We start from the raw sequence: 22,951 nt of genomic DNA on the forward strand, positions 1-22,951 counted from the left end.
ATTTGCAGCAGCGTGGAAGGACTTCGAGATGATCATACTGAGTGAAGCAAGTCAGACAGAGAACAGGGGTGACATCTTCTGTCCCATAGCTGTGCATTGTTTTATGCTGTGTCCATCCACACTCCTCTGAGAAATAAAGCAAGGAGCAGTGAAGACCATGTAGCTCTCATTAGAGAGACGCTCCAGGCTAGCACCTTAGTAGATGGCTTGGCTCCGTTACACAGGTGTGCAGCCATGAGCTGATGGCGTCTCAGGAGACATCCCTGAGGCTACAGAAGGCAAGAAACTTGGCTTTGCAATTCACTCAGCCGTCATAGTACTTGCTGGACTCTGAGCTTTTGCCCATCCTGTTTTGCTAATGGACAGAGGTTAATTCAAAGTCATAAGAGCAATTCTTTGAAGTGCAGGGTTGTCTGAAGTGGAGATTATAGACTGGAGTTTCTAATGGGCCCTAATGGAGCCCTTGTTCTTGGTAAGAAGTAGAGCAACCCTTCCAGAATGCTCCATTCAAATCTCTAGAAAGTTGCCAGCCAGAGTGCTAGAAGCAGATCTAAACGCGTTTCTTGGTACATTTTGCCTAATAAATGCCCTCCCTCCCCTGCTCCCTCCTTTCACCCAAGGTCTCTCCTCCACCTGAACCTCCTCTAATTCCTTCTTGCCGGATTTAACAGTGTCCCTCCGGACCCTCTCTTAGAGAACAGAAGTCAGTTAAGGGATGGTGCGGGGTCCCACTGCCAGCAGAACCTCAGCTGAATCCCCACGAAAGCTCAGCGGCTGATGGAAAGTGATTTATAGTCCCACTCACTGTTTCTTTCACTGTTGGTTCTGGTCTCCTGCGTCACAAATCGCTTTGCATATTAGCATTACATTGATGAAATTCAAAACAGGTGCATCTGCCTATAGAACAGCTGCCGAGACCCACTGAAAGCTCCAAGCTGAGACCCTGGGTGCATGAACCCTCCTTCTGATAAGCTTCAGAGCAGGTAAAATCATCATTAAGAGAAAATTGACTTGTAGTACATGCGGGCGTCTAGTCATTGCGTCTAACCACAAAGAAAAGCGAGGCAGCAGCGGCCGAGGGACTCTTCTTTAAAAATATATTCAGCAGAACAACAGAAAAGAAATTGCCATCTCAGGCGAGTGGCACGACACAGCTTTAAGAGGCCAAGAAATCAGACTGTGTGTATTCTCCTGCAATCGGGAGTTGCAGCCTGGAGCTGGTGCCTTGGAGGCAGCGTGGCTGGGAAGGCCAGGGGGTAAGATTCTCCTGTAGAAAAATGGGGTGAAAATTTGTACTAGGGGCAAAAAGATAGAACATAAAGAAGCCCTGGGACATCAGACTCAGAGCCACTTAACCAACATCAGACTGCAGTGTGTCACTGCTCATGACGTTGGATCCAGGAGAGTCATTTTGGAGATTTCTTCCATTTAAAACAGAAAGAATTGAATAATTTCACAAAGCCAGACTGGAACTCAGATGCAGGGCAAAACTCCAAGTGGTCCTGGGTGTGATTTCCCCATGCAATTCAGACCCCTACTTAGTATCACGATCCCCTGAACTGTCTATGCTATAACCCTGAACTACCACTTGTTGATACCTATAATATGCCAGGTGTGGAGGGCATAGCTCAATCCCCACTGCAGTCACATTTGATAGTAGACATGCCATCTTGGGCATGAACAGAGTAAGCATCCAGATGGTTATCACCTGGTTCAAACCAGACAGTTTCTAAGAGCCAAAGTCAGGATTTGAACACAAGCTGCCAACTCTCCTATCAAAGGGCTTAACTCTATTATTATTTTTAAGAATAACATGGAATGTATTTCAGAGCCTCGAGAAAGCAAGAAAACAGGGCATAGATAAATCTTCCTGCATAATCTCCTACTTTTTCTTTCCTGTATATAAACAGCAAAAAGATACTGCAAAAATGATGGGGGGGAAGTAGACTTTCTCTTATAACCAGATTTTTCCAATTTTAACAGTTTGGTACAGATATGACTAACAAATAATAAAGGGAGACCATGGAAAGCAATGTGTAAAACATGGCGGGAGGGTCTGGTTGTCCTTCAGTGAGCTCACCACCACGAAGTGGGTTCAGACCCAGCTTCTCAGCTATCGTCACACTTTCATGGTTGCCTGCGCTGTCCTTGATGAAACGGACTAGACTGGGCAGACCTGTAGAACTAAAGCCCCAGAGTCTGGGGACAGACTCTGCACTTAATTCTCTCTCCTGTAATTCCTGACTGCCCTCCTGTCTTCCTTGGTGGACTGCAGACTCTTCGAGTTGGGAGGCACTGCAGGGTCGCCTGGTCCAGGCCCTTTATTTCACAGATGAGGAAGCAAAGGCCTAGAGAGATAAAGAGAATGACAATCCAGCTCTGCTGACTTGAGGATGTATCTTTTAGGACCGCCTCCTCAAACGTCTACCCTGCAAAACTTTGCCCCTGGTCTTTCTCTGATGGATGTGGATGGCTGGGGGAAGGTGTCACTGCAAGAGAAAAGCTCTCCCAGCCTGGCCTTGGGAGTGTGATGGAGTATAGGCATCCTGGCAGAGGATGGGGCCGGGGCCTCAGCAAGGGTCCTGAAGGCAGGGAGAGCCTTAGGGAAACAGGTCTCAGGAAATGAAGAAGTCAGGGGCTCCCCACAAAGCCAGGCACTGAAAGAATGGGGGAGAACCTGGTTCTACTGGTCAAAACCTGTTATTGAGCCCATTAGCTGCACCAGACCGTGGGCACTCTGCCACCAGGCCAGTCAGGCGCAAAGACATGCACTGCAGAGCATCTCAAAGACGTTCCTATGCATACATGAATCTATACATCAGAAAGAAACAGACAGCACGCTAGTGGAGAGTACGTGGTAAAAGGGGAGGGGGTCTCCCAGGAGCTCCCTGGGGACTGGGGTCTCCAGGGCAGCATCATGAGTGGGTGGGGCTTAGGAAGGTCTCCATGGGAACAGCATCCTCAGGGTCAGCAAGTGAGGTGGAGGGGGCTGGACCTGGCACTCTCTGACACCACATTCCTCAGTTAGAGATGTTCAGTGTGATTCCGATTCCCTTAGACCGGGACTGTCCCCCATCACTGTACTAAGGCTTGCACTGCATGCCACGATGTTGCTGAATTTTCCACTCCTGTCTGTCTCTGAGTACCATCCCAAGGACCACAGCTGAGCAAGGCTTTGGGATTTGGAAGATTCTTTAGTTTCCATTACAATAGGATGCACAAGCTTATATCAGTATTATTATTGCAACTGTCAAAGAAGTTAGGGTCAGGTAAGCCTGACCAGTGGGGCTTCTCAGGTGCTGCTAGTGGAAAAGAACCTGCCTGCCAATGCAGGAGACATAAGAAACGTGGGTTCGATCCCTGGCTCAGGAAGATCCCCAGGAGAAGGCCGTGGCAACCCACTCCAGTGTTCATGCCTGGAGAATCCCATCGACAGAGGAGTCTGGTGGGCTATGGTCCATACGGTTGCACAGTCAGACACTACTGAAGTAACTTAGCACCACGCTCCCCCCACCATACACACACAGCCTGACCAGTGAAAGATGAAGCCGGCCTTAAACTCACGTCTTCTGGGTCCTTGCATGAGATCATATTCCCGCTTTGTTCTCGTTCTCTGTGCTAATCGCACCTTCCGTGTCATGAGATCAGGTGAAACCTGAGTCAGGCTCTCAAGTGACAGACTAGCCTGAGCACCAGACCGGGCTGGGGACGAGGACCAAGCTCGAGCCTTTTTCCGCTGCCCCCGCACGAGCGCCTGCCAAAAAGCCCATTGGACAGACGGTGTCACTGGGGAGCACAGAGGGTTTTAATCAAGCAGCCGAAGTAGATTTGCTTTTCCAATAATCCCCATATTAATTAGTGTCATTTGAAAAATGGCCTGTTGCCTCTTTGCTTCTGCGGGAGCCTCAGTGGGCGACCTGGGAGGCTGGGATTCAGGCTCACTCTTGCAGGCTGAGCCTGGCCCGCTCTAGGAAAAAAATGTAATTTTGTTTCAAGACCTTGGGGAGGTCTCAAGGTCTCTCTGATGGAGAGGAAAACAAAAGGAGAAGATGGTGTACAAGGTTCCTCCTCCCTGGTGCCTCGGCCGGCGGCAGTAATTACAAAGATTAGAAGTTGGATTAAAAAAAAAATCAGCTTTCTCGGCGTAGGGCGCCTCACTTCCATAAGCCTCTCAGGGCTCCCTTTCTCCCTGCTGACAAACAAATGCAGGCTGGGACCCCGTCCGGCTCTCCCGGTTCACCCCTCACTGTGCCATCCCCTCCAGACTCAATTCAGCCTCCAAGCCACCCTTGGAATCTTGTCCTGACCCTTCCCTGGGGCTGAATGCAGCCTTTGGGGAACTTCCCAACAAAGGAGCAAGATAGCAATTTGGGGTCTGGGGGAGCAGGTCTCACAAGAGTCCTCGCTGGAAATTAGGATCTGTTATTGTTCTCATTTTAGAAAGGAGAAAACAGAATCCCAGAGAAGTTAAGGTGAGACAAGCTGGGCCTGGAACCCTTTGCTGCAGTGCTTGCATCTGGACACACCTCTCTTCCAGCAACAAAATACAAAGAAACTGTATGGGACTGAAAATAACTGCGCATGTGCAGCTGGGGCAAATTCTGGACCCAAAGATATAAAGAGACCAACAAACCCCTACTGCCACTTCCTAAAGAGCCAGGAGCAAAAACAAGGTACTCTGTGTCCCTTGCACACGCCACCACTAGAGAGGTGGGCAGCAGGCATACCCTCCAGCCTGATCCCTGGACATACCCCAACCCTCATCCCACACTCCTCGGGTGATCTAGGGAACCTGTTACTTGTTTTCTCTCTTCCCTGCAGCTGGTGCAGGAACACGGATAAAGCCTTGGCTGAATTTCTTGTCTGGCCTCTAGTCAACTTCTATTGGTTGGGGAAGGTCAAACACCCCGGGTCAGTATCAAAGGAGTCTTCCCAAAGACACACACGTCCTCCTGGTGGGGCTGGGATCAGACCCAGGGCTGGCTCTAAAGTCCCGGTTCACATACTGTCAGTTGTATTGACCCCTTGGTGTAACTTGCCCTGCTTTTAGGGTGCACTTACCTTAGCCTTTATCCCATTTCTGCTCCTGGCCCTACAGGGAATCCCCCCCAGGGCCCTATAACCTCACCATCCTGCCCTTCCCCTTTGAGCTCCTACCTCGGCAGGAAGCAAGCTTTTAAAACTTGTCCCTTCTGGTCTCTGCTATTACCCCCTCGGCTCCTGCTAGAAGTTAACAGAGCAGAGCAGTGGCTGTCAAGCAGGGGTCCCTACCCCATTCCTTCTTGGAAGCAGCGGCTGGGGTGGAGATGGGCAGCGGCAGAGGGCTGGTTGGGCAAAAGCTAATCCACAGCACCATATACCACTACTTTTTACTAGACACTTCACATGAGATCGATCATGTTTATTTCACTACTAAAAGCAAAGGTAAAAAAATAATTGCAGTAGATAAAGCACCTATGAATTAACCTAGCTTGTATTATTAATGAGACCCCCCCACGCCCAGGCAAGAACATTTTCCTTCTTCTCTTTAAGGAGTTATGTCCAAGGGAAGTTTCATTTGTGAATTTCAGATACTGTGGTGACTCCGTAGGGTGTGATGTTCATGGTTGTGGGGCATTTGGGGGGAATTCTACAAACTTTCCTGTCCATCCTGGATAAGGAGAAGGCACGTGGTGGGGGTGATGGGGAATGAACATCTTTCTTCCCCATCTCAAGCCTCTGTTCCCTGTCCTCATGCTTTCTGTGGGGCGGGGGCGGGGGCAGGTGTCTGGGTACACATCTGTTTCTCTTTCTTTCTCATCTACCCCAAGGAAGTGCCTACAGGCTACCTGAGTCTGCCTGTCCACCTTGTCAAAGAAGACAGCAGTGCCCATGTAATTATGACATCCTGGGGGTAATTTTAACCATAAGTCATTATTCTAAAACAGGCAGTGCAATCCCCATTTGCCTGCACAGAGAGATGGTTCTCACTAGCCTGAACTCACTGTCAAACATGCCAGGAGAAATAAAAAGGTGTTAATGCAATTGAGCCCAGAAATAGAAAATAAGATTAGAGGCGATGCTTGAGATTGCAGGCTGCGGGGGGGCTGGGACACATAGCACAGGGTTTAGTTACCAGCGGACCCATCAGACGAAAAGCCTCCGAAGTCATTAAGACCGGAACCTTCATTAAGCCGAATGGATAAAATTAAAGGGTATTTGGTGAGGATTTAATTCTTCCTGGAGGTTTGCTGTCTCTGAAGGGCGTTCGGGGCTGGCAGTGAGGCCATGTAGTGGAAGGCCCTGGGGTAGGGTAGCAGGGTTTTGGAATCTTTCTTTGTGATGGTCTCTGTGAGCCCATTGAAGATGGGAAAAGAGGGTTGCTCAGCGCCCAGCTGCGGCAGTGACCCTAAGTCATGTCTAGTGAGACAGTGTAACAGAACCTCCGGGATTCTACTCCACAAACCAATCACAGCTCAGCTTGAGCTTGGGGGCAGGGACGGGGGCAGAGAGAAGAGGACCGTATCTAGCCCAGAGGCTTCGGAGGCCCTGAGAGTTCTGAGTTCAGTCCAGATACGCAGAGCAGAGCCCAGGGGCTACAGGTGGAAACACACAAACAGCCCTGGCTTTCAGCAAAGCGTGGAAGCCGGCAACGGTAGCCTTTGGTGATCTGGGCTTCCCGGGTGGCTCGGACAGTAAAGAATCTGCCTGCAATGCAGGAGGCCTAGGTTCAGTCTTTGGTTCGGGAACATCCTTGGAGAAGGACATGGCAACCCACTCCAGTATTCTTGCCTGAAATGCCATGGACAGAGGAGCCTGGCAGGCTACATTCCATGGGATGGCAAAGAGTCGACACAAATAAGAGACTGATGCACACACACCATTGCCTTTGGGGGTCTTCCCTCACCCCTCCTGCGCCCCCTTACCTTATCCTAGTGCTGTCTTTTTTATCAGCTGGTTGTCACAAGAAATCTAATCCATAAATTCCCCTGATGTTGCTAAATGATTAGAATTTTAAAGTGTTAAACAGTTCTCCCAGGAATGATTATAGTTTTAGAACAACATTTTCCCTCTGTTTTATATTGTGATAAAATACACATAATATAAAATTTACCATCTTAACCAGTTTTAAGTTGAATTCAGGGGCATTAAGCATATTCAGAGTGCTATACTATCATCACCATCATCCATCCACAGAACTCTTTTCATCTTGAAATCCTGTACCCATTAAACAAAAACCTGATTCCTCCATCCTCCCAGCCCCTGGCAACCACCCTTCTGCTTTCTCTCTCTATGAATCTGACAACTCTAGGTACCTCATCTAGGTGGAATCATACATCACGTGTCTTTTTGTGTTTGACTTATTTCATTTAGCATGGAGTCCTCAAGGTTCATCCATGCTGTAGATGTGTCAGAATTTCTCTGCTTTTTAAGTCTGCATAACATTCTATGGTGTGCATGTACCACATTTGGAAACTAAAAGGACTCATAGTCCCAAAGCAACGTGTTTTAAATGGTGGGATGTAGGCGTGGTGCTCGGTCTGTGAGGAGCTGACCTTTTCTCTAAACTCTGAACCAGAGTACAGGGTCAGCAATGGGGCATCAGAGTCCTGTTTTGAATTGCGTTAGATTCTTGAAGAAATGCAAGAAGTCAAGTTAGTCTGTGTCACCAGCTTCCTTTGGAGTCTCCATGTTCCTAGACTTTGGGGGTCTTTGAGAGAGCCAAACCAGTCAAAACAAGGAGTCTTTTCCAGCTCTAGCAGCAGGATGATAACGTTCCAGAGAGGATGACCTCTGATTCTGATCACTTGGAAAACAGATCTACTGTGGTGCTGAAGAAGACTCTTGAGAGTCCCTTGGACTGCAAGGAGATCAAACCAGTCAATCTTAAAGGAAATCAACCCTGAATATCCATTAGAAGGACTGATGCTGAAGATGAAGCTCCAATAGTTTGATCACCCAATGGGAAGAGTCATCTCATTGGAAAAGACCCTGATGCTGGGAAAGATTGAAGGCAGGAGAAGGGGGTGACAGAGGATGAGATGGTCAGATGGCATCACTGACTCAATGGATATGAGTTTGAGCAAACTCTGAGAGATAGTGAAGGACAGGGAAGCCTGGGGTACTGCAGTCCATGGGGTCGCAAAGAGTTGGACACGACTGAGTTACTGAACAGCAAGAGTATCTGTGATGTGTTCAGGGTCACCACATAGATGCGAGAAGCCATCCCTACCGTTGGTCAAGCCTAGTGGCACCAAAGACCACCTAGTGCTCCCCAGGAACTCCTGGTGACACCTGTTCTGGAATTTCAGTAAATGTAAATGGAATAACATCCTTCAAATGCAGAGCCAGGGGCCTGGTTTTATTGATTCAAGCTTTTCAAATTCAACACCCACAGAAATGGCGTCCAAAGTCACTGTGGTACCCAGGTGTGATCCTCAGTGGGCAGCAGCAGCAGCCCCGCCTGTGAGTGTGAAAAATGCAGACTCACAGGTGTCACCTTCCACTTGCATCTGGGTTTCAGCACATCCTCCTGGTGCCCTAGAAGTGTCAGCCTGAAGCCCTGGATTAAACCTAAAGGAGAGGCAGACCAGTGCGTGGCTCCCTTGGGCTTTACTTAGCTCCTTCCCTGGGGGGGAGTAATAGCACCTGTGCTGCCTTTCTTCTCGTGCTTAGAAGATCAAACGACACAATAAATGAAAAGTGCTCAGCGGAGGACAGAGTGCATGGCAACCGGAAGGCATCGCTCGCTCACTGGCAGCTGGCCGGTCCCCACCCCTTTAGCCAGGGAGTCCTCCCCATCTCTCCAGCCAAATTAATCTATTTCTCTGCTCTCGCTCCTATACCTTCTTTGAAACAACATCAATTTGGGTTCCTTTCATCCAAACTGCAAAGAGTATTTGAATTCACATTATTGCCTTTAGTGAGATTCCCTTATTTGCCTCTATTTTTTTTTTTTTTTTGAACACACATTTGCTGCGGTGCCTGAGACCTGGTGCAGAGAAGATTAGCATGGTGTTCAGCCACTGGCCATGCCTCTGAGGAGCAGAGCTTTCTGTTTATCTCTTAGAAGCAGACGCTTGGATTTTCTCCCAGGGGGAATTTATCAGGGTGCCATGAATTCATTCATTCATTCATGTCCACATTCCTCCCCGCCCCATCCACACACGTACTCCCACACACCCACTCCCAAACACCCACATCCACCCACCCACCCACACACAGCTCCATGCCAGCTACATCAGTGTTGTTTGCTGTATATTTTCACATCGAGCCATTTTGGGATTGCCTGCAGTTTGGTTTTCTTCCCTCTAAAGCGCCTTCTTAGGCTGGGTTTCTTCCCCTTGTCAGCGGCAGCTTGGGCTGGCCTGAGTCCTTGCTCTCATATCTATCCAATGCTTGTGGATTTCTTCCAGTCCCCGCAGCTGTTTCATCTGGTCTGGTATTCTCAGAGCAACATCAGTCTTTTCACTTTCTTTTATGTAAGTGCCCATGCTACGGTGACTCGCAGTGTTGGGAGAAAGAGTCATTGCTCATTTATTTATTCAAAGAGTTCGTTTTTCTGTCTTTATAAGCATGAGTGCATGTGGGCAGGCAATTATTTACACACGACTCTCACCATGGGAACACTGTAAACTTATGGTTAAGAGATTGATTGATGAGTGATTGATTCACATTTTTGTCACCATGAATGTCTGCATGTTTAGGGAGCAGGTGTGAGCATTCAGACACCTGTATTCATTCATATATGATCAGTAATCCAGTGAATGTTAAGCACTGACCCTGCAGAAGGCTCAAGGTAAGTGCTTGTGTGATAAACAACTGTTGTGTATATGAAGATATTGGCTTCGATTTCAAGGATTTTCTGCTTTGTAAAAGAAATGAGGTGCTATTATGCAACTTTAACATAAAGTTCAAAGGGATGGGGTCATGGAAAAAACCAGATAAATGGGATCAGCTGAATATAACTTTGCTTTCAACAGGAGACCAGGGCTGACTTCTAGGACGAGATGGCATTTGAGTCAGAGAGCTGTGTCTGTGGAAAGGGGCAATGGGATTCCCAGGTGGCTCAGCAGTAAAAAATCTGCCTACCAATGCAGGAGATGCAGGTTCCATTCCTGGGTTGGGAAGATCCCCTGGAGAGGGAAATGGCAACCCACTTCAGATCCCATGGACAGGGGAGCCTGGGAGGCCACAGTCCATGGGGTTGCGTAAGAGTTGGACATGACTTAGCGATTAAACAACAACACAGAGAGACTGTGTCTCAAGCTAAGTGAGCGCAAGAAGAAAGGCACAGAGATGAAAGTGGCCGTGTGTAGAGAGCAGCAGCTGGTTTGGTCTGGCTGGAAAGCTCAAGGTGGGTGAAGGGATCAGTAGGTGATGTGGTCAGTTTATGTTCGATTGGAAGGGGACTGTGATTGCGGATTAGGAAGTTGTTTTTGTGTGTGGACTGAGCGAGTCAGGAGACATGGAAGTTTTTAGACAGGGAAGTAAGATGATCAGAGCAGTGCTTTAGAAGATCACTCTGGCAAGGCTTTTTAAGTTGAATTAGAGATGTGAGAGACCAGAGGCGATTACAGTAACCCTGAAGGCAAGTGGTGGTGAGGGGTGTGGCAGAGGCAGATAAAGGAAATAAAATGGAGCTGACATTGACAGCTGCAAAATGAATCAGCTGCAGATGAAGAGGAATCGGGGTGATGAGGTTTTGGGGCTTGAGATGATGGAGAAGCTCATTTCTTTTTTCAGAAAACATTGTATAATGTTGTGATAGTTTCAGGTGGATGGTAAAGCGACTCAGTCATGTATATATACATCTATCCATTCTCCCCCAAACTCCCCTGCCATCCAGGCTGCCACATAACACTGAGCAGAGTTCCGTGTGTTATACAATAGGTCCTTGGTGGTTATCCATTTTAAATACGGCAACGTCATTTCTTTTTTGATGAAATATAGGAGAAATGGTGAGCTTAGATAGTGATGTACTGAGTTTAAAGTTCTGGAGCGAACATTCAGATGGAGAAGGTCACAAGCCATTGGACATTTAGAAGTGGTCCTGGGGACTGATTTCAGGATGGAATTTAAATTCGATAGTCATATGCACAGAGGGGATAATTGAAGGTTATGAATGAAAGCAACTGCTATGAGAGAACATGAAGAGAAAGGATTAAAGGGCTGGTGGAGGTAAATCTCTGTTTTTCAGGCAGAAAGAAGAGAAGAAGAACAAGGTGTATTCCTAGCTAGCATAAGTACATACAGTGTTGCAGTTAAAATACAGATTCATTGAGATCACTGGCACATTCAATTTCACACAGCTGAAGGTCAACTTGAGAGGTAGTGTCTTGGTAATCAAGGGGAGAGGAATGGTCAAAATGAAATATAGGAGAAGAGCAATGCTTGAGGATGGGTACACAGTTGTCTTTGTAGGTGAAGTGGTATGCTCACTGGTATACAAGTATGTGTGTGCTTAGGGATGCACCTCCGAGAGTTTGGAGGGGAAATGATTACATAAGCAGGGACTAGCAATTAAGTGAAATTATTAATGAGGCGAGAACACGCAGGAAGTGGAGTCAGCACGTACCAGAACAGATATACATCCGACTGAATATTTTCTTGGTTGTTATGTTGCTCTCTCAAACCCTTAACTTGGTTCTGAACCTTGATTAGATTCTGTCTGGCATCCTTAGCTAATATTGCTTCCTTCTAGGCTCCTAGGCTTTTATTAGGTGTGGAATTGTCAGGTCACTTGCTTTGCTCCAGTTTCCATCTCATGTCAATGAGAGTCTTTCAGTAATTAGACTCTTGATTATGAAACTCACTTTAAATAGAAAGCTGGTCAGAACACTGTGCTTGCTCTAGACTATCTGCTGAATGCTGGGGGTGTTGTTCAAGTGCCAGTCTGAATTCTTCTCCTCAAAAAGGGGTGGCTATGTCCCATTAATTTTTTGGGGTTAGGAATCCCCTTATCTAAATTTAGTCAAATACACAATTCTCATTGAAGATAAGGAGGGTCTGCTTTTGGAACAAGAAACCAAAGGATCACTATTAGCAACAAATAGAATAATAGACTTACATTCTTAGTAATGTCCCATATTTTTCTTCCCTTGTGTCCAATCTGATTTCTTTTCTCATTCATTCTCTCATTTTCTTAAAGTTTAGTTAGCATTATACTAAACGTTATAACATTATAGAGGCAAATCCCAGTGATCAACAGCTTAGGAGAGGTAGTTCCAGTCAATGCTTAAATGTCACCCTTCCAAAGATGACAAGAGGAGGAGAGAGGGTGCGACAGTTTGGCCTATATATTGGTTGTATGCATTTTATCCCCATAGTTATTATTCTTCATTTAACAGCTTTTTATAGAGCATGCCCTCCTCTGTGTCTGCCAGGTTCCCTTCTTTCTTTTCTGCCATCCTTCCTTAATTAGAAAACAGCATGTTAAAGATTCTGGTCCTGAAATCTCATTCCAGTCCATAGGAAAACTAAATTCAAAGAACCTGGATTTTTTTTTTTTCCTTTCAGGGACTTCTTCATGAATTCTTACCTGATTTCCCTTGTGGCATGCCAGGGTCATGTGGGGTGTGTGCATGTGTGTGTGTGTGTGTGTGTGTGAGTGTGAGCGTGCCTGTGTGCAAGAGATGAAAACAGGCCTTTCTCTAGAAGGTAGGGAACAGGTATAGTATTTCACAGCTGACTGACTGGCAATGGAATTCTTCTATTGGAAGCAACTTTTCTGGACTGAACTGATTAGTAGATGCAAATCCTGCCCTGCAGGTTGATGAAACAAAACCACACACCTCTGTGTATCTCTAGATGGTAGACATGTGTGCACATGTGTACACATACACACCGCCCCCCATACAAATCCACCTATGTCTGTATAACTGATACATTCACTTCTACACAACTGGAAATCCTTCTTTTTGCAGTTTCGAAAAAAGAGTGAAGCATGAGTTTCTAAGGAACAAAGAGTAACACGGGAGTTGGAAGTTGAGGGTTCTCTTCCCAGTGGAGAAGAGGCTCCTTCATTCAGGGGAGAGAGCATGGTCATTCCTGCAGTCTCCTGTGTACACCCTGGTGTTAGCTGTGCAATGCAGTACCCGTGTTCCTCTAGGCGGAAATGGGGCTTTCTTCCAGGACCATCCCCCAACCCCTTCTCCAACACAGTTCTTCTAGCAGTTCAAACCCCCAGTAGGGTCCTGTAACGATTTGTGTGGCTGTTTTCCATCGCCCCCTGGCTTCCTTGGATAGGTGGATCACCAGGAGTCAGGCCTTGGCAGCAGCTTCCACAGACCCTCTGTGCTCGGGGTGAGGGCTGATGCAACACTTTTCTTACCTGACAGCTGAGGCCTTTCCCTAGGCCTTGGCTCCCTGCCCAGGTGGCTCAGTGGTAAAGAACCTGACTGCCAATGCAAGAGACACAGGAGATGCAGGTCCGATCCCAGGATGGGGAAGATCCCCTGAATGAGGGCATGGCAACCCACTCTAGTATTCTTTCCTGGGAAATCCCATGGACAGAGGAGCCTGACAGGCTACAGCCCATGGGGTCAAAAACAGTCAGATACAGCCGAACACACACACACAGCTCCCTCCCACAGGTCAGTGAGGGGCAATGAGCCACCTGTGCAGCTTCAGCTTCTCATTCTGTCTTTGTCCAGACCCATCAGTGAAAAAAAATGATACATCCAATCGTGGTCTTAGGGGGAGGGGTCCTGAGTAGAGGAATTAAATATATATGGATTTCACCTTTTATCAGGGTCACATGCTTCTCACAGACATTCTGCTCAGGGTCCACCATCACTCCTGACCCTTCCAACTTCAACCATCCTCCTTCCCTCCTTTTAAAATAGAGGAGAGGTTCACAGTCCAGAATGATGGGGCCTTAAAGGGCAAATTTGCTGCCAGAAGAATCCATCATGAATGTGACCCTGCTTGCCATCCTCATTCTATATATTCTGTTTTCCCTGCTGACTGCTCACCCACGGGCTCCCAGCTGGTCGGAGGTAAAACATGGTTTGCATACAAGTGGACATGATGAGGCAAACCTCTCCTTCTGCGTAGTTGATGCCAAGGCTGGGATTTCCATTTTTTTTCTTTTTTTTTAATGACTGAGATTCTCTTTCATACTTGTGCGCTACCCACTATTCATAACAGTCCTCAGAAACACTCAGCACACCACCTGTTGCTCCTTGAAGGGCCAAGAACTCGGTGACTCATTATGGTTTTGTGGCCAACATGAGCTAATGCACTTGCTCATTAACAGAAGTAGAGTTTTGACTGGGAGAGATGGTTTCCATTTTTCGCTGTGATCGTCAGACCATAGCCACTCACCTATCTTGGAAGTGATGAAAAGAGACTAGATTTCCTTCAGCCAGCAGGTGGCTGAAGGGATACAGATGCATTCTACAGGAGAATGGTGAATGGATTGGAGTGTCTAGAGTCACCATGTTAATTATTAAGAGATGGGCTGATGGAAAAAAGTGGACTCACTCTCTATGGCTCTGTGGGTAGAGCACTTGGGGATGGTGAGTAGTCAGGGAGGAAGATACTTTTAAAAAACATAGTGTTAGGTTCAGTGTGAGGAAGAATTTCTAATCGTTGGAACTGCCCAAAGACGGAATATTGAGGAGAGTGTCCTTTCAAGGGAAGCGTCTGATTACTAGGTTGATAGGGACACATACAGTTGATAGAGGCACGTGAGCATCTGCTGAGCAGCTAGACAACGGGGCTTCACCCTGCACTTCTGACCTGAGAGTCTAACATGGCCAACAACCACTGCAGCCAGCATGTATCATAGCTAACGACCATTACATCCAGAGGAAATGCACAGGCCTGCCATGTCACATCAGGGTCATCACACTCATTCCACAATGAGGCCCAGAGAGGGAATTCTCATTCCTTGATGTTTCATGTCGATGGGGAACATATTAACATAGTCAAGATTCTGATCTTTTCTAAGAAGAACTCACAGAAAGTGTCAGGTATCTGAACCAAAAATTCAGGGAATGGAGGTAAGATTCAGTCCAGTAGGCAACAAAGCATTACCTTCTCCCAGTTCCGCCTGCCAAGGTGAGACAGCTGAGAGCCCAGCGTCAATCCAGAGCAATCAGTCTGTGTTCCCATTCTGTTCTCAAAGAGTGACTCAAAGAAGCCCAAATAAATATTTTCAGAAAACAGAGCAAATTTGTATTACTTAACCCAAGGAATGCAAACAAGTGTAATTAAAGTGAATACCCATAAATAAAGTAAATACATTAGTTAGGAAATGAATTAATTAGTGTTTAATTACTATCAATTACTAAAATCACTACAGAATTACTTGTAGAATGGATTGAATCTCTTGCTCCTATTAATAATTTCCATGGCTAATTGTATGCAATTGTATTTTCTTTTCTTTGAGTGCATCTTAGCAGAGCTAATGGGGGGGAGGAACAGCATACTGAACAATGACAGGAACATTTTTTTTTCTTGGTTCAGTAAAAAACAAAAGTGGTTTGAAAAACATCAGCCCAGTTGTCAAAAGCCGAAGCAGGAGAGGAAGGAGCTGGGGACGGAGGCTGTTACTGTGACATAGGGTGACCCCACTGTTTCCCGGAATGGGTGCTGGTGTCTATGGTGGGGCCTAAGGTGGAGGTGTGTGCGTGGGTATGTGGGTGTGTGTATGTGTGCATCAGTATGCCTGTGTGTATATAAGCGTGTACATGTGTGTACTGCATAAGCATGTGCGTGAATGTGCATGTGTGTGTGCATGTGTATGACTGTGTGTTTATGTGTGCACACATGAGTTGTATGCGTGTGCATTGTATTATACATGTTTTCATGTGTGTACTGCATGGGTGTGCACATGGATGTGTATGAGTTTATGTGCACACGTGTGTGTGCGCGTGTGCATTCATGAGTTATATGTGCATGCTGAGTGTGCACATGTGTATGTATACATGTGTGCATGTGTGTACTGCATAAGCGTGTTACATGTATGTATGAGCATGTGTATGTTTGCGTATGCATATGTGTATGCATATGTGTATGACTGTGCACCCACATGTACAGACAAGTTATATGTGCGTGCATGCATATATCCATGTTGCATGCCAGAACACACATGTATTACCATATATTCATACATGTATACACATGAGTCATGTGTGTGTGCGTGTGTGCGTGTGTGTACTGTATAAGTGCATTGCATGTGTGTATGAGTGTGTGTATGAATGTCCATGAGTGTGTGCACATGCCTGTGAATATGTGAGTGTGTACTTGGGGAGAAAGGTGGGTATGGGAGGCTCAATTTTCCAAGCTCACTTCCATCCTGCTCTCAAGAACCCTGGCCCAGCTGGAAGAGCGGTATCTCCATACACTGGACTCCCCAGGTGAGGGAACAGGTCTGACCATCACCTGGAAGACAGAAGGCACCGCCAGCTGCCGTCCGGGTGGATGGCTAATCTCTGAGGTCCTGCTCCCTAATGAACGTAGTGCTGGGTAGTGACGGGGAGGAACAGATGTGCAAAATCCAGAGATAGTGTGAAGGGAATACTTCCAAGGGGGCTGGTGCTGGCCACCCAGGTCATTCCCGTTTTCCTGTTTGCACAACACCTTTCTCCCCTCCCTGTCTTCTCTTCCTCTGTCTCTTGGGATCACAGACCCCCAGGCCAGACTGCTTGGGCTTGATTTGAGGCTTCTCCATGTGTGTGACCTTGGTCTACGTGTATAACCTAAGCCTCAGTTTCCTCATCTGTAAAGGGGGGTGATAATAGTACCTCCTCAGAGGGTTAACATGGGAGCTAGATCAGGACCTGCTGCAGTGATCTCTGTCCACAGTAGCTTCTGTTATTACTGCTGTCACGTAGTACTTAGTGGGGCAGAGAGCCCGATGGGAAGCATACGATGTGGAGGTGAAGGAGCTGGGTTGGAGGAATGGTTTGCGAGGGAAAGGAAGGTGGGGAGGATGGGATGGCTCTGGAGTGGTTGCTCAGCCTGTGTGGAAGTAGCAGGGACCCTATAGGGCCTGCAGTGGGCATGGAGCCAGTTCTGCCCTGACCCCCCACCCTCCCCCATGTCCCTAAGATGCTGTCAGTTCAGTTCAGTCACTCAGTCGTGTCCGACTCTTTGCCACCCCATGAATCGCAGCACGCCAGGCCTCCCTGTCCATCACCAACTCCCGGAGTTCACTCAGACTCATGTCCATTGAGTAGGTGATGCCATCCAGCCATCTCATCCTCTGTCGTCCCCTTCTCCTCCTGCCCCCAATCCCTCCCAGCATCAGAGTCTTTTCCAATGAGTCAACTCTTCACATGAGGTGGCCAAAGTATTGGAGTTTCAGCTTTAGCATCAGTCCTTCCAAAGAAATCCCAGGACTGATCTCCTTCAGAATGGACTGGTTGGATCTCCTTGCAGGCCAAAGGACTCTCAAGAGTCTTCTCCAACACCACAGTTCAAAAGCATCAATTCTTTGGCGCTCAGCTTTCTTCACAGTCCAACTCTTGCATCCATACATGACCACAGGAAAAACCATAGCCTTGACTAGACGAACCTTTGTCGGCAAAGTAATGTCTCTGCTTTTCAATATGCTATCTAGGTTGGTCATAACTTTCCTTCCAAGGAGTAAGCGTCTTTTAATTTCATGGCTGCAGTCACCATCTGTAGTGATTTTGGAGCCTCAAAAATAAAGTCTGACACTGTTTCTACTGTTTCCCCATCTATTTCCCATGAAGTGATGGGACCAGATGCCATAATCTTCGTTTTCTGAATGTTGAGCTTTAAGCCAACTTTTTCACTCTCCTCTTTCACTTTCCTCAAGAGGCTTTTTAGTTCCTCTTCACTTTCTGCCATAAGGGTGGTGTCATCTGCATATCTGAGGTTATTGATATTTCTCCTGGCAATATTGATTCCAGCTTGTGCTTCTTCCAGCCCAGCGTTTCTCATGATGTACTCTACATAGAAGTTAAATAAGCAGGGTGACAATATACAGCCTTGACGTACTCCTTTTCCTATTTGGAACCAGTCTGTTGTTCCATGTCCAGTTCTAACTGTTGCTTCCTGACCTGCATATAGGTTTCTCAAGAGGCAGATCAGGTGGTCTGGTATTCCCATCTCTTTCAGAATTTTCCACAGTTTATTGTCATCCACACAGTCAAAGGATTTGGCATAGTCAATAAAGCAGAAATAGGCATTTTTCTGGAACTCTCTTGCTTTTTTGATGATCCAGAGGATTTTGGCAATTTGATCTCTGGTTCCTCTGCCTTTTCTAAAACCAGCTTGAACATCTGGAAGTTCACAGTTCACGTATTGCTGAAGTCTGGCTTGGAGAATTTGGAGCATTATTTTACTAGCATGTGAGATGAGTGCAATTGTGTGGTAGGTTGAGCATTCTTTGGCATTGCCTTTCTTTGGGATTGGAATGAAAACTGACCTTTTCCAGTCCTGTGGAGTTTTCCAAATTTGCTGGCATATTGAGTGCAGCACTTTCACAGCATCATCTTTCAGGATTTGAAATAGCTCAACTGGAATTCCATCACCTCCACTAGCTTTGTTCGTAGTGATGCTTTCTAAGGCCCACTTGACTTCACATTCCAGGATGTCTGGCTCTAGGTCAGTGATCACACCATTGTGATTATCTGGGTAGTGAAGATCTTTTTTGTACAGTTCTTCTGTGTATTCCTGCCACTTCTTCTTAATATCTTCTGCTTCTGTTAGGTCTATTATTGAGCCCATCTTTGCATGAAATGTTCACTTGGTATCTCTAATTTTCTTGAAGAGATCTCTATGTCTTTCCCATTCTGTTGTTTTCCTCTATTTCTTTGCATTGATCACTGAGGAAGGCTTTCTTATCTCTTCTTGTTATTCTTTGGAACTCTGCATTCAGATGCTTATATCTTTCCTTTTTTCCTTTGCTTTTCACTTCTCTTCTTTTCACAGCATTTGTAAGGCCTCTTCAGACAGCCATTTTGCTTTTTTGCGTTTCTTTTCCATGGGGATGGTCTTGATCCCTGTCTCCTGTACAATGTCACAAACCTCCATCCATAGTTCATCAGGCACTCTATTTATCAGATCTAGTCCCTTAAATCTATTTCTCACTTCCACTGTATAATCATAAGGGATTTGATTTAGGTCATATCCAAATGGTCTAGTGGTTTTCCCTACTTTCTTCAATTTCAATCTGAATTTGGCAATAAGGAGTTCATGATCTGAGCCACAGTCAGCTCCTGGTCTTGTTTTTGTTGACTGTATAGAGCTTCTCCATCTTTGGCTGCAAAGAATGTAATCAATCTGATTTCGGTGTTGACCATCTGGTGATGTCCATGTGTACAGTCTTCTCTTGTGTTGTTGGAAGAGGGTGTTTGTTATGACCAATGCATTTTCTTGGCAAAACTCTATTAGTCTTTGCCCTGCTTCATTCCATATTCCAAGGCCAAATTTGCCTGTTACTCCAGGTGTTTCTTGACTTTCTACTTTTGCATTCCAGTCCTCTATAATGAAAAGGACATCTTTTTAGGGTGTTAGTTCTAAAAGGTCTTGTAGGTCTTCATAGAACTGTTCAACTTCAGCTTCTTCAGCATTACTGGTTGGGACATAGACTTGGATTACTGTGATAGTGAATGGTTTGTCTTGGAAATGAACCGAGATCATTCTGTCGTTTTCGAGGTTGCATCCAAGTACTGCATTTCAGACTCTTTTGTTGACCATGATGGCTACTCCATTTCTTCTAAGGGATTCCTGCCTGCAGTAGTAGATATAATGGTCATCTGAGTTAAATTCACCCATTCCAGTCCATTTTAGTTTGCTGATTCCTAGAAAGCAAGAGCAGCCTCAGGGTTTGGGGGCTACCGGGTTGTCACTTTTTATAGGGGAGGGTAAGACTTATAGGGGTGGGTAAGACTAATGAGTATAGTGCGGGTGGCTGCGATGGTGCAGGAATGGTCAAGAGGAGCTACCCCATGTCTGAGGTCAGGGGCGGCAGCCGAGAGGAGCTACCCTGCGTCTGAGGTCAGGGGTGGTGGCCAAGAGTGCCAGGCTGTGACAGGGCAGGAGCAGTCGAGAGGAGCTACCCCGTGTCCGAGGTCAGGGGCGGCGGCCTGGAGGAGCTACCCAATGTCCAAGAAGCGGTGGCTGCATGGGCGCAGGAAGGTGTAGAGGAGCTATTCCATGTCCAAGGTCAGGAGGGGCGGCAGTGAGGAGATACCCCTCGTCCAAGGTAAGGAGCAGTGGCTGTGCTTTGCTGGAGCAGCCGTGAAGAGATACCCCACGTCCAAGGTAAGAGAAACCCAAGTAAAATGGTAGGTGTTGCAAGAGGGCATCAGAGGGCAGACACACTGAAACCATAATCACAGAAAACTTGTCAGTCTAATCACACTAGGTCCACAGCCTTATCTAACTCAGTGAAACTAAGCCATGCCCGTGGGGCCACCCAAGACTGGTGGGTCATGGTGGAGAGGTCTGACAGAATGTGGTCCACTGGAGAAGGGAATGGCAAACCACTTCAGTATTCTTGTCTTGAGAACCCCATGAACAGTATGAAAAGGAGATGCTGTAGCTGGGACTAAATGTCTGGGCTTTAGCCGGATGGCTCCACGCCCCAGCTCCTTCCCACAAGCTCCTCTGCCTCAACTTTCTCACTGGCTGCACTGGACACCCTGGCAGGGCTGTGGTGGTTCCTTCTCAGAAGAGCCACGCTACCTCGACGTTCCCCCTGCGGACTCTGCATTGGCTCAGAGAGTGAGGTGAGTGCCCTGGTGGACGCACGTGCCAAAGAAGGAAGGCCACCTCCTCCAGTCCGTTCAATACTCCCTGAAAGGCTGGTAAATGAAGGCCGAGGAAGACAGGGGCTGCCTGGGAGGAGCTCAAGTCTCCAAGTGCCGTGTTGGCTCCTCATTGGACACTGCTGTCTCAGACCAAAAGCCAGGGTGACCAACACTGGGATTGTTAATAATAAGAGTGTCTGTATTCTGGAGCGCTGTTATCTTCCCTCCTGGAGTATATACAGTGATTCCGAGTCTCAACACTGAAGCTGACCCCAGGCAAAATTACCAAAATGGCAAGTACAGCCAATCTCTTGAATGTCTTCTTGTTCCGGCTTATTTTACTCCATGTTGTTAGCTCACTCATTCATTCAGGCTTTATGAGGTGCTGCAGATGTAACTGGACACATCCCTGCTTTAAAGCAGGGGTCCTCAACCTCTAGGCCATAGACCTATATGGATCCATGATGTATTAGGAACTGGGCTGAACAACAGGAGTTTAGGGTTATCATATGTTTGAGACAACTTCAGATCTCTGTGTTCTGGATTAAAGTCAAGGCAGAATATCCTGAGATTGCCATAAAAGCACTGAAAAGCCTGCTTCCATTTCCAATATCCTATCTTTGTTAAGCAGGGTTTTCTGCAGTGACAGCGATCAAAATGAGATTCCGGAGTAGACTGGACATAAGCAACACACTTCAGGTGTCACTCAGTCCCATCACCCCCAGATGGGACCATCTAATTGCAGGAAAATAAGCTCAGGGCTCCCACTGTTTCTGCATTATGGTGAGCTGTATAATTGTCTCATTATATATCACTATGTGATAGTAATAGAAGTGCACAATAAATGTAATGAATCATCCTGAAACCATCTCCCCCATCCCTGTCTGTGAAAAAATTGTCTTCCATGAAACTGGTCCCTAGTGCCAATAAGGTTGGGGACTGCAGCTCTAAAGGGTAAAGTAGGCATGGGTGAATGGTCAGGGAGGCTTTCAAATAAACCCTAAGCAGAGACTTGAGAACGGATGGGTCAGAGAGGGCATTGTTATTGCTATTTACCAAATAAAGAAACTGACCATTAGAGACAAGCCAGTTGCCTAAGATAACACAGAGCAGAGACTTGTCAGAATTGAGACTGGAGTTGAGGTCTGTGCCACTCTAAGGACCCCCATGGTTCCACCACCTGATGCTCTCTTTCGTTCCTCTCTGCCTTCCTCTGAGGCAAAACACCCCACCTGGGTGGCCCCTTCCCCAGTTTCTGCTATGGCCCCCAGCACCTGTAGCCAAGTACAGACGGTCCGACGACCTGGCTCCTGTCTCTGACTATTTAGTGTGTAACCCTGGATACGTAACTGAACCTTTCTGAATGTGAAATATAATACCTGCCTCAGAACTGTGGTGAGGATTAAAAAAAAAAAAAAAGGAAGGAAGAAAGAAAGATATTGTTTGTAGAGGGCTTAGCATAACGCTTGGTACATAGTAATTATTCAATAGATGATAGATACTATCACTATTGTGGATGCTAAGCCTCATTTTTAGTCTCAGCTGATTGTTACTAAGCCAAGCTAATGTGCTGTCTGATGAGGCATCTGCGTAAGTTGCATTTGCATTTGAGATGGAGATAGTTGCAGAGCAGAATGTGTACTGCCCCTAAGTGGGGGCAGCCACCCTCCTCCTTCCCTGGGAGGAAATACCCACTGACCACAAGGACCAGGCACACCTTTGCAGTGGGATCGGGAAAGGAGGGTGGAGGTGCCTCTAGGCTTTCCAAAAAGAAAACTCAGGAAGGAGACACCAGTGCACAGGGCGGAGGTGAACTGGTTTATCGCCTGTGCACGAGCTTGCAAGACAACTCAGGGTAACAGCGCCTGGGAACCATGGGCTCCTGTCTCCACCCCTTGTCCCTGCTCTGTGCCAACTCAGAAAGCAAATAAGCCCCAGCGAGAAACGTGTCCTTTGAAATGTCAGACTCCAAGAGTTGCCCTAGAGCACGGCCATGCCCAGAGATTCATCGAAACGCTCACCCTGCTCAAGCCCTGCTCACTGGGGATGGGGGAAGAGGGCTGAGTTTCCTCTGCAGGCACCCCTGTGAACATGTGGCCAGCGGTGTCATTAGTTTTCACTTGCTGAAATCAGCAACTTAATCCTAACTTAACAAGAGCCTATATCTCCCCCTTCCAGGGCAAAGGCGCTCCCTGGGAATGATTGAATTTCACCTGGTGCAATAAAACAACGGGCTT

At 46.9% G+C, this 22,951-nt stretch overlaps 1 long non-coding RNA gene across 3 annotated transcripts in view; it reads left to right on the forward strand.

Moving 5' to 3' along the window:
- Positions 1–10,254: 10,254 nt before the first annotated feature.
- Positions 10,255–22,951, forward strand: part of LOC138986222 (uncharacterized) — a 59,000-nt gene continuing 46,303 nt past the window's right edge. For all 3 annotated transcript variants that reach the window (XR_011463081.1, XR_011463080.1, XR_011463082.1), the window contains exon 1: positions 10,255–10,336. This is a non-coding gene — a long non-coding RNA (uncharacterized lncRNA). The remainder of the gene's footprint in view (positions 10,337–22,951) is intronic.

The sequence above is a fragment of the Bos mutus genome, chromosome 29 (genome assembly GCF_027580195.1).
Source record: "Bos mutus isolate GX-2022 chromosome 29, NWIPB_WYAK_1.1, whole genome shotgun sequence".
Taxonomy (NCBI): Eukaryota; Metazoa; Chordata; class Mammalia; order Artiodactyla; family Bovidae; genus Bos; species Bos mutus.